Source organism: Sparus aurata, chromosome 1 (genome assembly GCF_900880675.1).
Source record: "Sparus aurata chromosome 1, fSpaAur1.1, whole genome shotgun sequence".
NCBI classification, from domain to species: Eukaryota; Metazoa; Chordata; class Actinopteri; order Spariformes; family Sparidae; genus Sparus; species Sparus aurata.
In genome coordinates this window covers 17,923,454-17,937,706 of record NC_044187.1, presented here as the reverse complement: position 1 = coordinate 17,937,706, position 14,253 = coordinate 17,923,454, and the positions used below count along the sequence as shown (strand labels likewise).

General features: G+C 46.4%; 1 long non-coding RNA gene across 1 annotated transcript; it reads left to right on the top strand.

Annotated features, from left to right (window-relative positions):
* Positions 1 to 3,722: 3,722 nt before the first annotated feature.
* Positions 3,723 to 4,663, top strand: LOC115592793 (uncharacterized). The gene is made up of 2 exons (XR_003986221.1): positions 3,723 to 3,906; positions 4,383 to 4,663. It is a non-coding gene; the product is annotated as an uncharacterized LOC115592793 (long non-coding RNA).
* Positions 4,664 to 14,253: the final 9,590 nt, after the last annotated feature.

Genomic DNA, 14,253 nt, shown 5'->3' with positions numbered 1-14,253 from the left:
CCTGGACTGTGGTTTACCTGCTGGCCTGCTGGCTTCTCCATCTTTGGTGAGGGTGGTTAGGGGTACAGCATACATACCCATTGTCAATGTTGGTTCCATCGAGGTTCTGTTATACCCACGTACAGTTGTTGGCACTCTGGAACAGGTGAATGTAGTGAGCTTGCCTACAGGAGTCACAGAGGTTCCATCCACAGTAGCCACTGTAGCATCTCAGACTGCTCTACCTACAGTACAGGACCAGATGGAGGGTTTAGATCTGTCGTCGTTGTCCTCAGAAGAGCAGGGTCAGGTGAGGGCCCTCCTGAGGAATTATATATCTGTTTTCTCTGCCCATGACAGTGATTTAGGTTGCACCAATCTGATCTCTCATGACATCCCTCTTGTAGATGAGACCCCTGTCAAACAACGCTATAGACGTGTCCCTCCCTCCGATTATGAGGCCGTAAAAGAGCACATTAATCAGCTTCTTGCAGCACAGGTGATCAGAGAAAGTAGCAGCCCCTACGCTTCCCCCATTGTGCTAGTTAAGAAGAAGGATGGGAGTCTGCGCATGTGCGTTGATTACCGGCAGCTCAATAATAAGACCAGGAAGGATGCGTTTCCGCTGCCACGCATCGAGGAGTCATTGGATGCTTTGACAGGTGCGCGCTGGTTCTCCACCCTGGACCTGGCCAGTGGGTACAACCAGGTCCCAGTTGCTGAGAAGGATCGACCCAAGACTGCATTCTGTACTCCATTTGGTCTGTTCGAATGGAATCGTATGCCATTCGGACTTTGTAACGCACCCAGCACCTTTCAAAGATTAATGCAGAGAATCTTTGGTCATCAACAGGGTCAGTCATTGCTTCTTTACTTGGATGACATTGTCGTGTTCTCTTCCACTGTACAGCAGCATTTGCAGCGACTCGAAGCGGTATTGGGTCGGCTTCAGCAGGAGGGACTGAAGGCAAAGCTCTCCAAATGCGCCTTTTTCCAGCCGGAGGTGCGTTATCTGGGCCACGTAATCTCTGCTAATGGTGTCTCCACAGATCCATCCAAGATAGACGCTGTGGCAAAATGGCCACCTCCCAAGACTGTCTCTGAGCTCCGGTCTTTCCTGGGTTTTGCAAGCTATTACCGCCGTTTCGTGGAGGGCTTTGCAAAGCTGGCAGCTCCCCTTCACCGACTGGTAGCTGAGCTGGGAAGTACTAGGACCAAGCGGAGGTCCACGCAGATTGCCATCGAGAACTGGAACGAGGAGTGCCGACAGAGTTTTGAGGCACTGAGGACAAAGCTAACTAATACCCCAGTGCTCGCCTACGCAGACTTTTCTCTGCCCTTCGTACTCGAGGTCGATGCCAGTCATGGTGGGCTGGGAGCAGTGCTCTCCCAGGAGCAAGAAGGCAAACTGAGACCCATAGCTTATGCTAGTCGTGGACTGAGGCCCACAGAGCGTAATATGTCAAACTATAGTTCAATGAAATTGGAGTTCCTGGCCCTTAAGTGGGCAATGAGTGAGAAATTTCGAGAGTATCTGTTGGGCCACCGTTGCATTGTTTACACAGACAATAATCCACTCAGTCACTTATCCTCTGCAAAGCTCGGTGCTGCAGAACAGCGCTGGGCAGCCCAACTGGCTTCGTTTGACTTCGAGCTAAAATTTCGATCTGGCCGAAGCAACAGAAATGCAGATGCTTTGTCCCGTCAGCACTCACCTGGCCCATCAGACTTCGAAGCCATGCTGCCTGGCACCTCGCTTCCCAAGCCCCTCCAGCAGGCCCTGAACATGGAAAAGACGGTAGTAAATCAAGCAACTGTGATGGTTTTGCCTCAGAAAACATCTTCAGACATCTGTGCCCTTCAACATGCTGACCCAGTCATCCAGGAAGTCCGGAGGTACTGGGACCAGGGGCGGCGTCCCAGCTATGAAGAGCGGCAGCAACTTTCCTCACCTGGGCTCATCCTGCTGCGTCAATGGAGCCGGTTCGTGGAGAGGGATGGGATCCTGTATCGGCAGATCTTCCGCCCTGATGGTGCTGAGCCGATGTTCCAGCTACTCCTGCCTGCTGTTCTAATCAGGGAGGTGTTAACTCAGGTCCACCAAGAGCATGGCCATCAGGGGGTGGAACGGACCCTAGCTCTTTTACGATCCAGATGCTATTGGCCAGGTATGTCCACAGAGGTTGAAACATGGTGCCAGGCGTGTGAGCGGTGTCAGTTTGCAAAGGACAGCCAACCCACTGCACGGAACCCCATGGGACATTTGTTGGCATCCAGGCCAAATGAGATTCTGGCCATTGACTACACCCTGTTGGATCCTGCTAAAAATGGTACAGAAAATGTGTTGGTGATGACAGATGTCTTTAGCAAATACACGCTTGCCGTCCCCACCCGTGATCAGCATGCCAGTACTGTGGCCCAGGTTTTGGTGGTAGAGTGGTTCTCAAAGTTTGGGGTCCCAGCCAGGATACACTCTGATCAGGGACGTAACTTCGAGAGCACCCTCATCCAGCAGCTTTGCAGTCTGTATGGCATTCAGAAGTCTCGCACCACCCCATACCACCCAGCCGGCAATGGCCAGTGTGAGCGCTTCAACCGAACCCTCCACAACCTACTGCGCACACTGCCTCCATCCCGAAAAAGAGACTGGACCACCTGCCTCCCTCAGGTCCTTTATTGTTATAATACTACCCCCCATCAGGCAACCGGTGAGTCTCCCTTTTTCTTAATGTTTGGGCAGGAGCCCAGACTCCCCATTGACTTCTTGTTGGGTAGAGTTCCAGACCCTGTGAGTGGAGAGGTTCATGAATGGATTCAGGAGCATCAGGCCCGATTACAGATGGCTTTCAATGGTGCACAGGAACGACTGAAGACTGCTGCAGCACGCAGAAAGAAAGCTCATGATCAACACATTCGAGGTGAACCCCTGAAGCAAGGTCAGTTGGTTTTGCTGCGTGATTTCAGTGCCAGGAGGCGGCACAAGCTGCAAGACCTATGGGGCCCCACAGTGTACCGGGTCATCAAAGCACCTAAGGAAGGGGGAGCTGTGTATTCTATCGCCCCAAGGGATGATCAATCTAAAGTCAAGCACGTTCACCGTACTCTGTTAAAGGCTGTGATTGGAGTAGAGTCACCTGGTTGTGCTGCTGCCAGTAATCCACCTCTCCTGAATACGCCAGTCTCTGATGAGTTTTCCTGTGGTGATGATGACCTGCTGTTTCTGGTCCCTGAAACTGCTTCTGTGCCCATCTTGCCAGCTACCAGAGCCGTAGCAGAGACTCAAGCCACCTCTCAGGTGTCACCCCATTCAGCTGACCTGGTCCCCACTGCACCAGGTCCTTCCAGGCCTTTGGTCATAGCCCCTGCTCAGCCATCCACCTCCCTGGTTATTCCATACACCAGCTCCTCTGACACCAGCATTACGGCACCACGGAGATCAGCACGATCAACTGCTGGTCAGCATTCCAATGTCCATCGTGTCCCAAGGCCAGTGGGGGAATTTGCGTTGGGGGCTGCAACCTCTCAGGGTTCTGTATCACAGGCTGTCACTGCTCTTTTTAGGCCCTGGAGCTAGTTGTGGTTTTAGTTCATCGTCGGGGCGACGATACAAAAGGAGGGGGTAGATTGTAGCAGGATAAGCATTTTGTCTTGTTTCCCCTCTTGCCCTTTGTTTACATTTGGTTACTATGGTTTCCGCTATGCATTGGGGTGGGCCAGTATAAAAGCGGTAGTCTGTCCACCGGTTCGTCCTCTCATCATTTCCGGGTCGGCGGTTGTGTGCCCGACAGGGCGATCGTGTGCTGCTGTGTGCTTCCTGTCCGTGTGCGCCGCTGTGATTGTTTGGCGGTGGTAAATGCTGGCGGCTGCCTGGAGTCCTTTCTCCCTCCCTCCTCTCATGAGTGTGTGAGTGTCTGTGCTACTAAAAAGGTGTTACTGTAGCCACCTCCCTGGGCCGCTGCTGCTTTGAGCGTTGTTTACTACGTTCATCTCGTTCATATTTGCTGCTGCTGCATGCCGTACGGTGTTGTCCTGCGGTCATCGGAAGTGTCGGCTTGTACAGGACAGTTGGTCGGCCGCACGCTGCTGGGCCCGACTATCTGTTTTACTGGGGACTGGTGCCCCTTATGTGAATGAGTGTATCAATGTGTGGATCCTGTTTCATTATTTTTGAGTGTGTGTTTGAGTTCATTTTGGATTCTGTTTATGTAAATCTATTTTGTAAATCTCGTTAATTGAATTTGGTAACTGAGTTTTGTTTTCTTTCTTTTTTTGGTTATATCAGCAGTTAAGTGATATATTGTGATTTTAGGGAAGGGGTCTGTCTGTTATGGTTTTGTTAGGTTTTCTTTCATTTTGTGTGTGTGTGTGCAACCCCACTAATTTGTTGTTTCCTCCCTTTTCAGTTGCTGTAGGCCGGTGGTGGCGTTGCTGGTGACCTGGTGGTGGCATCCTCCCTTGTCTTGTCTTGCTGTGTCCCTTGGAGTGGGTTTTTCTTCACTGAGAGTGTGTCTGCCACGTGTGCCCGGTGACTTAAGTTTGTTTCTTTATTTTGGTGGATTCCTCCCCTGCACTAGCCTTCGTCCATCCACTTCGGCCTCAGCCCTGATTAGGTTTGTCTTTTGTGTGAATGAGTTAATTGATTTTTAAGAATATATTAAAATAAAATGCATTTTAAAACTTTGAACCACGTCTCTCGCCTTTAAGTAACTACGAACCTGTGTGCCTTGCGTAAGAAAATAATTCTCTGGGTGAAATTCCCAGGGTGGCGTTGTTGAGCTTTTAGTATTTTTCCTTTCTTTTCACCTCCTCCTTGCCACAGTTAGATTAAATTCATTACAATCAAGTTTAGAAATATGAAATCCAGGAAAATAACATGAGTGAAACTGGTTTACAGTTAACCCTAATATCTGAAGGGGGTGCACTTTCTCCAGTTTTACACTTGAGATTCATAACTACCAATTATTCAATTATTCATTAAAAAAAATCCCTTAAATGCAAATGTGAACACTTGATGTGCCAATTTTAACATTTTAGGTGGTACGTATCAGGTATGAGGGTTAAGCATTATTTTCTGACTCTTTTTAATGCTGAATGTAAAAACAGAATATCATAACTGATTAACACCGCACTTAAAACTATCAAATAGACTTACCTGAACAGTCTCTGAGTCTTCCAGAGTACTCCCAGTCAGAGTCTTGAAGATTGCGTCACTGCTGGTGCTCTCATCCAGGAAAGGCATGGATTTGAAGAGGGGGTCCAGTGCAGTGCTCAGATGGAGAAACTGGATCAGTGTGTGATCTGTATCAGGGTACCTGTCCTTGAAGTCACGTGAAATGGCAGTTTTGACCTCTTTCACTGCTGCTGAGTCAGACAGTGCATTTACATGACACTCAAGAAAACCGAATTACTATGTTAGTCTGACTATGATGGGATCTTTAAGATGCACGTATATACCTTAGTCAGACTAAAATCAGACCGGATTGGATTTCTCATAGTCGAATTAAAGCACCCAGATTATTCGATTGATAGTCGCATTACTCCTGCATGTATACGTTCCAGCGGATCGGATTTTGCGTTCTGCGCAGGCGCAAGATTTTTCCCTGGGGCCGTGAGCCGGAAGTAGACGGACGGCAGCGGCGTCGCCTTTCCGCCGTAATCACCGCAAGAATCACTGCGGTGATTACGGCAAGTTTGTGTAATTAACATGTACACCATATACGAAATGTACAAAGACGTAGCTTCGTCTCGCTCTTCGTACGCCATCTTTCTTGAATGCCGAGGCAGCTGGTGACATAAAAAGGTCAGTCGGACGTTTTTTTTACCACTAGTTGAAATGGGTACAGCGCCACCAAGCATGACGGGGTATGACATGCTGCGGACAATGATCCGATTTTCTCACCGTCATGTATACTCGGATAATTGCAGTTGTCTGATTGAGTAGCACAGTCGAACTATGGCTGTAATCTGACTAAGCTGTGCATGTAAACGCACTGAGAGTCTCCGTGCTTCATGAAGGCCAGGATTCTGTGTTTCAGTGGGATGATCATTGAAACAGTTGGAATCTGATCAGTGCTCATGATGGTCGTCACAGTTTTCAGAGGTTTAAGAACCTGGATCACTGACTCAGCTAGTTTCATGTCATCATTGGAAAGGGTGACGAGATCTTTCAGGTTCTTCTTAACACACTTGTCAGTTAATGCAGAAATAAGAGCAGCCTGCTGCTCCAGGTAGCTCCATGTCATGGGACGAGTTCCACCTGGTAACCACATCTTGAATCAGCTTGTGTGAGGGCAGCTGGAGCAGCTCCTGTTTTTCCTTCAACACTTCTGCGGCTGTTGTGCTGCGGTGGAAAAAAGTGACTACCTTTCTCACTCTGCCAAGGAGCTGCGACACCTGCTGCACGCCCAGCCCTTTCTGTGCAGCCAGGTTAACAGTGTGTGCAAAGCATCGCACATGCGGTTTAAATCCGGCCGCTTCCACAGCATTAGTGATGTTTTTAGCATTGTCAGTTGTCACAGGACTGGGGACGTTTGACTTGCTGATTTTTCACTCTGCCACGGCCGTTTCCAGTATTTCTGCCAAATGCTCGGCTGTGTGGCTCTCGTACACTGTGCATGTTTGGAGGACGGGGTTCGCAATTTGTCAATTCTCCGTGATAAAGTGTGCAGTTATCGTCATGTAGCTTTGCATAGCACGGGACGTCCATCCATCAGTGGTGATTGCGATGTATTCAGCAGCACTTAACTCTTTCACAACATTGCCCTTTGCTTCATCGAAGAGTTTAGGTAGCACATTTTGGGATAAATGTGCCCGGCTTGGCAGTGTGTAGCGTGGCTCGAGCACATTAATCATATGCCTAAACCCCTCATTCTCGACCACTGCAAATGGGCTCATGCCCAGCGACATGAAAACTCCAATGCCTCTCGTAATTTTTTTAACCCGGTCAGAGTTGGCCGGCAACTTCATTTGAAACAAATTTGGCAGAGTGGACTGTCCCTGTGGTGTTTTCTTCCGTGCCCCACTTAAAGTAATTTCGGGATGGTGTCTTTGTATGTGCATCAACATGTTCGATGTGTTGCCCGTCACTTGGGGAAGTTTTTTGAAACACTTACGGCAGATAGTGTGCGTCTTGTCGACAACGTGATTGCCATCTCTGTTTTCCACCGGGTAGCCGAAGTGCTCCCATACTGCCGACCTAAATGACCTTGGAGGGTCTGCAATTTCGATTTGAGGCTTACTAGTAGCCATGTTTCCTCCTCTCCTCGGCTCCACTCTCCTCACGTTGTTTCACTCCTCTCAGGTGACTGTCACTGGAAAAGTAATTAGTCACATGACACAGGCTTGATGAAGAAATGTATCTTCAATTTAGGCATACATTTTCTTAAATTAACTTAAAATAATAATAATATTAATTACATTTAGTTTGGTAGCACTAACTGGGGGGGAAAAAAAAACTGTGTGTCGCGGTTTCGGTTTCGACACGTGTATCGTTACAGGCCTAGGAACGAGTCATCGTTTGTGTTTTAACAATATTTCGCTTATGAGTTATTGATCCTGGAAGTTCGAATCTGTTTCCAACTTTACCAAACTAAATCCTACCACATAAGTCAGTTACGTATCATATAAAAAACAGCTAAGCTCGCTTGCGCACCTGTCACTGCATGAAAAGTGGGTTTTTCGTCAGTATGCAGCACAGTAGATTGACGTGGAATTTCAGGTTTGTGACTGCACGCGGCAATTTGCAGGCAACACCAAAAACTGCCGTGAATTGTCGGAAATTGACGTGGGCCTTGCTTGGCAGTTGCCCCCCCATGACCCCCCTCCCCCTGATTCTAGGAGAGCCACGGAGAGTGTCGCCGACGGACGGAGCTTCGCTGCCGCGGAGGGACACGGAGGTTTATCGCTGCGAGCATTTTGTTTTCACAGACTAACCTCGCCTCATAACAAGGCCATGACCTCCTATTAGCTCGGAGCTATGTCTGCAAGTCCAGATTTATATGATACTGAGGCCATTGTGTGTAAGTAACTGTTACTGTTTTCTCCCTCTGCGTGGTTTTGCTGCTATTCATATGCAAATTAGAGCCGTCCGCACCTCCGGGAGCTCCACATATGTCATCGTTCGTTTCCGTCAGTATGTGGCACAGACGAACGCGACGTTTGCAGGCTGTAAATTGTCGTTAACTGCCGAAAATTAGGGAGATTTACGGGTGCTTATAGGGACGAAGATCCCACTTTTAAGGCAGTGTGTGCTGTAAGTTTCGTTCTTCCGTTTTGAGATGCTGCTGCTGTGTGAGAAGCTTTCACTTGAGATCGATGTGATGATGAGACTCCACCTGCGAGAACAGCGAACTCACTGAAGTCACTGTGAGTGACTACTGTGCACTGGGTGGCTATAATTCAAGGCAAGTGCACAACGCTGACAGGGCCAGGGGCACAAAGGCCACTGTGGTCGTACAATGATTTTTTTTCACGGGGCAACGGTGGTTGTGGCCGCCATGAAATTCCCACCCTGGGCCTAACCCTATTCCAATTGATATTGGCAGGCACACTTCCATGGGACACAAGCAAAGCATGAACAAGTTTCCTGACTGGACTCCCAGGGAAATGGAAAAATAAAACATAGCAAAAATGCAAAAAAACTACAAAAGTGGAGGCCCATGACATAGATAAAACATAATGAAGTGCCTTCCAGGGTACCCTTTTACTGCATGCTGGTGCCCAACTGCATCAACTGGTGCCCTTCTAATGGTTTTTGCTCCTATTCCTATAACATCCTGAGTCTGCCTTTGTACACACCAAGCTAGCAAGCAAAGACAGAGAAACTATGACTATTCATGTCTGCAGAGAATAGTAGGATAAGGGTTTGGATAGGACAGTGGTTCCCTGTTATTTGCCATAAGCGCAAACTTTCTTTAAACTCCCAACATATCCTAGTTTCTATAATTGTAATAAACAGGAAACCAATTTCTCGTTGGTAGGTGTCCGACTTTTTGTTTCAAGTATTAATGGCACATAACCCAAATTAAGAAAAAATGAAGAAAGACAGCTACCAGTTGGAGTGAGAATGTGAGATTCTTTTTTTTTTTTTTTTTTTTTTAAAAGTCATGCATAACTTAAAAAAAAAGCTTTACAACATTTTGTACATGTGCAGGTTAATTCATAGTTCTGGAACCAAGCTACACTGCATCCCATTGTATAAAATCAACAAGTGTATATGCAGAGAACTATTTGTCTGGATCAAAGTGCATTTGTGAGAATTTCTTATTGTGGTTTTCACTTTAAACGCTTCGCTGACTCTCGCGCTCAAGCACTCCACTCACCTGCTTCAGGGATTCAAGCCTAGTAAGTGGTAGCAGAGGGAGGCCAGGAGACCATTTCAAATTCATGAAGGCATCTGTCAGTGGTACGCATGAAGTAATTGGTTAAATAATAAAAGAAGACATGTAAACCCCTCGTCAAACAGTTTGATGTTGCTACATCAGTGTCAAGGCCAGTGTTCTCCCCAGGCATTTAATGATGACACCTTCCCCATTTTCATTGTCTTGTAATATTTCTTCTCAGACTTTGGCGGACTAATACTTATATACTGGGAAAATTTGTTCGACAAATATTAACCAGCCCAGGGGGGGGGGGGGGGAGTACAATATATTTGTTTGATCTAGTTGCAGAGTATAGAAAAAGGTCTTAGTTTCTAGAGCCGCATCAAATGTCATTTTTTACACATATCTAAAAGTGGAGTGCAGAATGCCAAGTGAAAGCACATACATAGATCATTTCTATTTTTGTAATAACTTAAAGTGAAACTCTCGCCAAAATGCAACCGAGGCTTTATTTGGGATTGAATATGAGTCAAACCTTCGGATGAAAGCATAATTATGACGAAAGAAGCATTTTTAAGATTTACTGTAGTTTCGGTTTTGGGCACGTTAATTTTGAACGGGAGTGCTAGGGGCATGACACGCTAGCGTCAAAATTGCTGCCTGCCATGACGGCCGTGGGCCGGAGATGCAGCAGCTAACGTGAGTAGTTCAAAAACCTTCTTTTTCATACACTTTGCGTACACAAACAATGTTCTCAATGCTCGTGTTCATGAGTAGAGACCCTGGTGATGCTACGAGCAAAGTTTCATGTTGTGTCGAGCCTTCTTAGCGTTCTAAAAATAGCGATTTTGACGCTAGCGTATCATGCCCCTAGCACTCCCGTTCAAAATTAACGTGCCCAAAACCTACGGTAAATCTTAAAAATGCTTCTTTCGTCGTAATTATGCTTTCACCCGAAGGTTTGACTCATATTCAATCCCAAATAAAGCCTTGGTTGCATTTTGGCGCGAGTTTCACTTTAAGTAGTTTAGTATAATAATGTTGGATTTATTTATTTAGTCAGTCAGTCAGTCAGTCAGTCAATCAGTCAGTCATTATGGTTATACAAATGAAATGTGTAGTGCTGTTCAATTGCTCTCAGACTGCCCACCAAGGGCAGGAGCAAAACAACAGCCAAAAGCGAACATATTTACTATCTTTCTTTAGAATTGCTGTATAGACATCCAAAAATTACTTGAACTACTTGGTACAGCCTGAATATTTCTATGCAAATGTGACATAGTTTAATGTTATGAGGGCAGGACTACAGACGAGGCATTTCAGGAGCAGTGTTTTCAGTTGGAGAGAGGAGCTTCTGTTTGTGCAGACTCTTTAACATTCAAGATCTTTTTCATGCACAAAAAGCCATAAAACACTGATGGAGAGGAAAAAAAAGGAAAAAGCATAATATGCCTCCATCAATAATTGCAGCCACATTCTACAAAGAAACAAAACAGCATTGAAGGTTTCCCTGTTTTAGTAGCAAACAAAGTAAAATATATCCATTATGAAAACAATAGATCACTTTTCAGATCAGCTTTGTTATTAAAATGTTGATGTTGAACCTAATTTATTCTGCCAACATAAATTTGTTTAAGAACACTGAGTACATACATATGCCCTCCTCACTCTGTTGGGCTCGATCTTACATGATGTGGAGATGAGATACGCTTTACTGTCCTCAGGACATTTCTTCTTCAGAGAAGAGGGTCAGGTTTGTTTACATGTAAAATACATTTCCAGCAGGCCCAGTTCTAGACTGCCTTGATTGGGGGGGCAGTAAGAATGTTGATGGGTCACCAACCGCTACTGTTTTGAGTGCCATAGGGATGACGTTTTTTTTGTATGCGTACCAGTCTATGATGCCAACCCAGTGTAGGGACCCGTACATGCTGTTTTACTAGCAGGAGGCCTGGCTGTGGGTCTGCGTGAACTCACCCTCCTCTTGAACCCTTTCTGGTCTTTTATCACGAGGGTCTGCTTCCCTTTCCCCCTTCTCTCCCCTCTCAACCTCATGACAAAATCACCTCTTATATTATAAACTGTGACTTCCAAACAAAAGCCTATCTGTGGATTAAATATCCCTTCACCCAATTTCCGGTTAGAAGGACAAGAGCTATGTGTCAAAGATAACCACCAGCATCTGACTGTCCCATGTCACCATGAAATCAAGGATCGTAAAAGACAGCCATAAACATTTCCATACCAGCAGAAGTGAAAAGAGTCCTGATTTTGTTATGATTGGATGTTATTACATGTTTGACCGCTAGGCGGCAATAATGAAGCGACACCTGCGAGCTAGTTCAGGCAGTCAACTCGAGCTTCACTGCCATATATATATATTATATATTGAGCGGGTTATTTAAACGCATGAATTTCGCTTCTCTCCCTCTGGCTCGTCAATGCTGCTGTTGCTCTGCACAAGCATCACCGCCCGCTCTTTCAGCGCTTCTCAAAATCATAGACACTGCTATAATTGCTCATGCGATTGCTATCTTACCTCCTGGCTCTGCTGATCGCTATGTCTCTCACTATCTCCGACTTGGGGAGTGAGTCTCCGTCCTCGGAGGAAGAAGTCGGGGTCATCCCCGAAACCCAGGCTCAGTCTGCTGAGGTTCACTCCGGGAATGAATCGGATGCCCCTCGTCTGCGCCGCAGCTCTCGCACCACCCGCAAACGACTCGCCGGATGGCCGGTGCACCGCATCCTGGAGGCGTTATACGCCCGCAACATCCCAGTTCCATCCGGCCTCAACCACGAAGAACTCTTCAACTACCTTCAAGTTCAAGAAAACCCCGCCGGTACCCAAGAGTTAAACTCAGGCGCCGCTCATCCTCCTTCCAAAGGCAAAGCTGCGGCAAAGAGGCGCTCTGCTCCTCAACCAGACGCTCCAAGACCCGCGGTCAATATTCCCATTAAAAGACCTAAGCAGTCACAACCCGGCACCTCTAACGAAGCAGCCATCCTGTCATCTCTTCTCGAAGTGAAATCAGCACTCAATGTTATGAATTCCAGAATACATTCCCTGGAAATCGCGAACTCCTCCGCTCCTAACATTAACAACACGGGCCCATCAGCTTCAACTTCTGACACGGCTCTCGCTGCCCCGCTCCCTGCTGACGTCACACCCCAAAGGAGTCTGGGAACTGCAGTTCCAGCTCCAACCATGGGCTCTCGGTTCCTGCCCCCTGCAGCCGCAATTCCTGATTCCCTCAGGAATCAAATTCTAACAGGTAATTATTATTAATCTTTATCTGAGGATCTATAGGCATACGTTTAATTAAAAGAATATCAGTTATTTGCAAACTCTGTTCTATTAATGATTTAATATCAGGAAGTCCTATAGAAATGTATACATTTAAATATATATATGTATATATGTATATATATATATATATATATACATACATATATATCTGCTCTCATTTAACAGGCCAGGACGTATCTGGTGAAGATTCTGTTATGCGGTTCTGAATCTGCCGACAAAAGATTTGTGGACTGCAGGGATTTTTCCGTAGTTCTCAAAGATAGCGATCCAAGACTGTCAAAAACTCTAACTATGGCAGAATTCAATGTTGCCTTTGGTGTCTTCAGAGACACCATATGCGAGAAATATCCACAACGCAGGGAAGAACTTGACACCTATTTGGCTATAATCTCAGACCTTGGTCTCTCATACGGTGGTTCTCTCTTTTATGAATACCACAAATCCTTCTCTGCCAAAGCTGCCATGTACATTCAGAATTTCAATCAGAGACTGGATTGGTCCGTAGTCGACCTGCCCCTAATCAGCAGACATTTTACTGGGCATAAAACTCTAGCCTGCTCTATCTGTGGTTCCTTCTCCCACACAACCTCCCTCTGTCCAAGAACCGCTTTTCAAGATCTGTCTACCCCGAAGCCTCAGCAAAAAAAATCCTGTGTTAAATCAGGTAAATCATCCTCCAAAGCGACAGGTATTTTTTCCTCCAGGATTCAAGACTCCTACCTGCATTAATTTCAATGAGAATGTTTGTACTTATCCTAATTGTAAATTTATGCATGTGTGTAGCTGGTGTGGAGACAGCCACCCACGCTCTGTGTGTCCCCGGAGGCTTCGTCCTGCAAAATCGGGGAAATAAACGAGAAGCATCCTTCGACTCCAGTGAATGTTCCAGCTCTCTCCAAAGCTCTTTCAAATCACCCTAACAGATGCTTTGTCAATTATCTCATTACTGGGCTAGTCCAAGGATTCCTAGCAGGTCTATGCTGGCTCCCAAAAGCGACCCATGTCTTTAAGAACCTGCAGTCCGCTCTCAAGGAGCCAGAAATGGTAGATGAGCTCCTAGCAAAAGAGGTGAAAAAGGGCTACATGATAGGTCCATTGTCAAATTCCCCCTTTTCCATCTTCAGAGTAAGCCCAATAGGTGTCGCTACCAGGAAATATTCAAACAAAAAACGTCTCATCATTGATCTCTCAGCTCCTCATAATTCTTTAATTCCGAGTATAAATAGCTTAATCCCTCAAGAGCCCTTTTCCTTGTTCTACGCCTCTGTAGATAATGCTGTGCAGATGATTAAGTCAGCAGGGGTTGGTGCATGGCTGGGGAAAGCAGACATCGTAGATGCCTTCAAAGTCATGCCACTACATCCCTCGCAATGGCATCTTTTCGGTGTAAAATGGCGTTCCAAGTTGTACTTCTCGGTTAAATTGACATTCGGTTGCCGCAGTAGCCCTCGCATTTTTGACACCCTGTCAGAAGCATTATGCTGGATCCTCTACAACATCTGCAAACTCCCTTTCGTCTTGCATCTTCTGGGCGATTTTTTGGTAGTTGACTTTCCCTCATCCCCGCCAGCTCGCAGCATCTCCATAGTCAAAAGCCTTTTCCATGAGTTAGGTGTACCTCTTTCAGAAGAGAAAACAGTAGGCCCT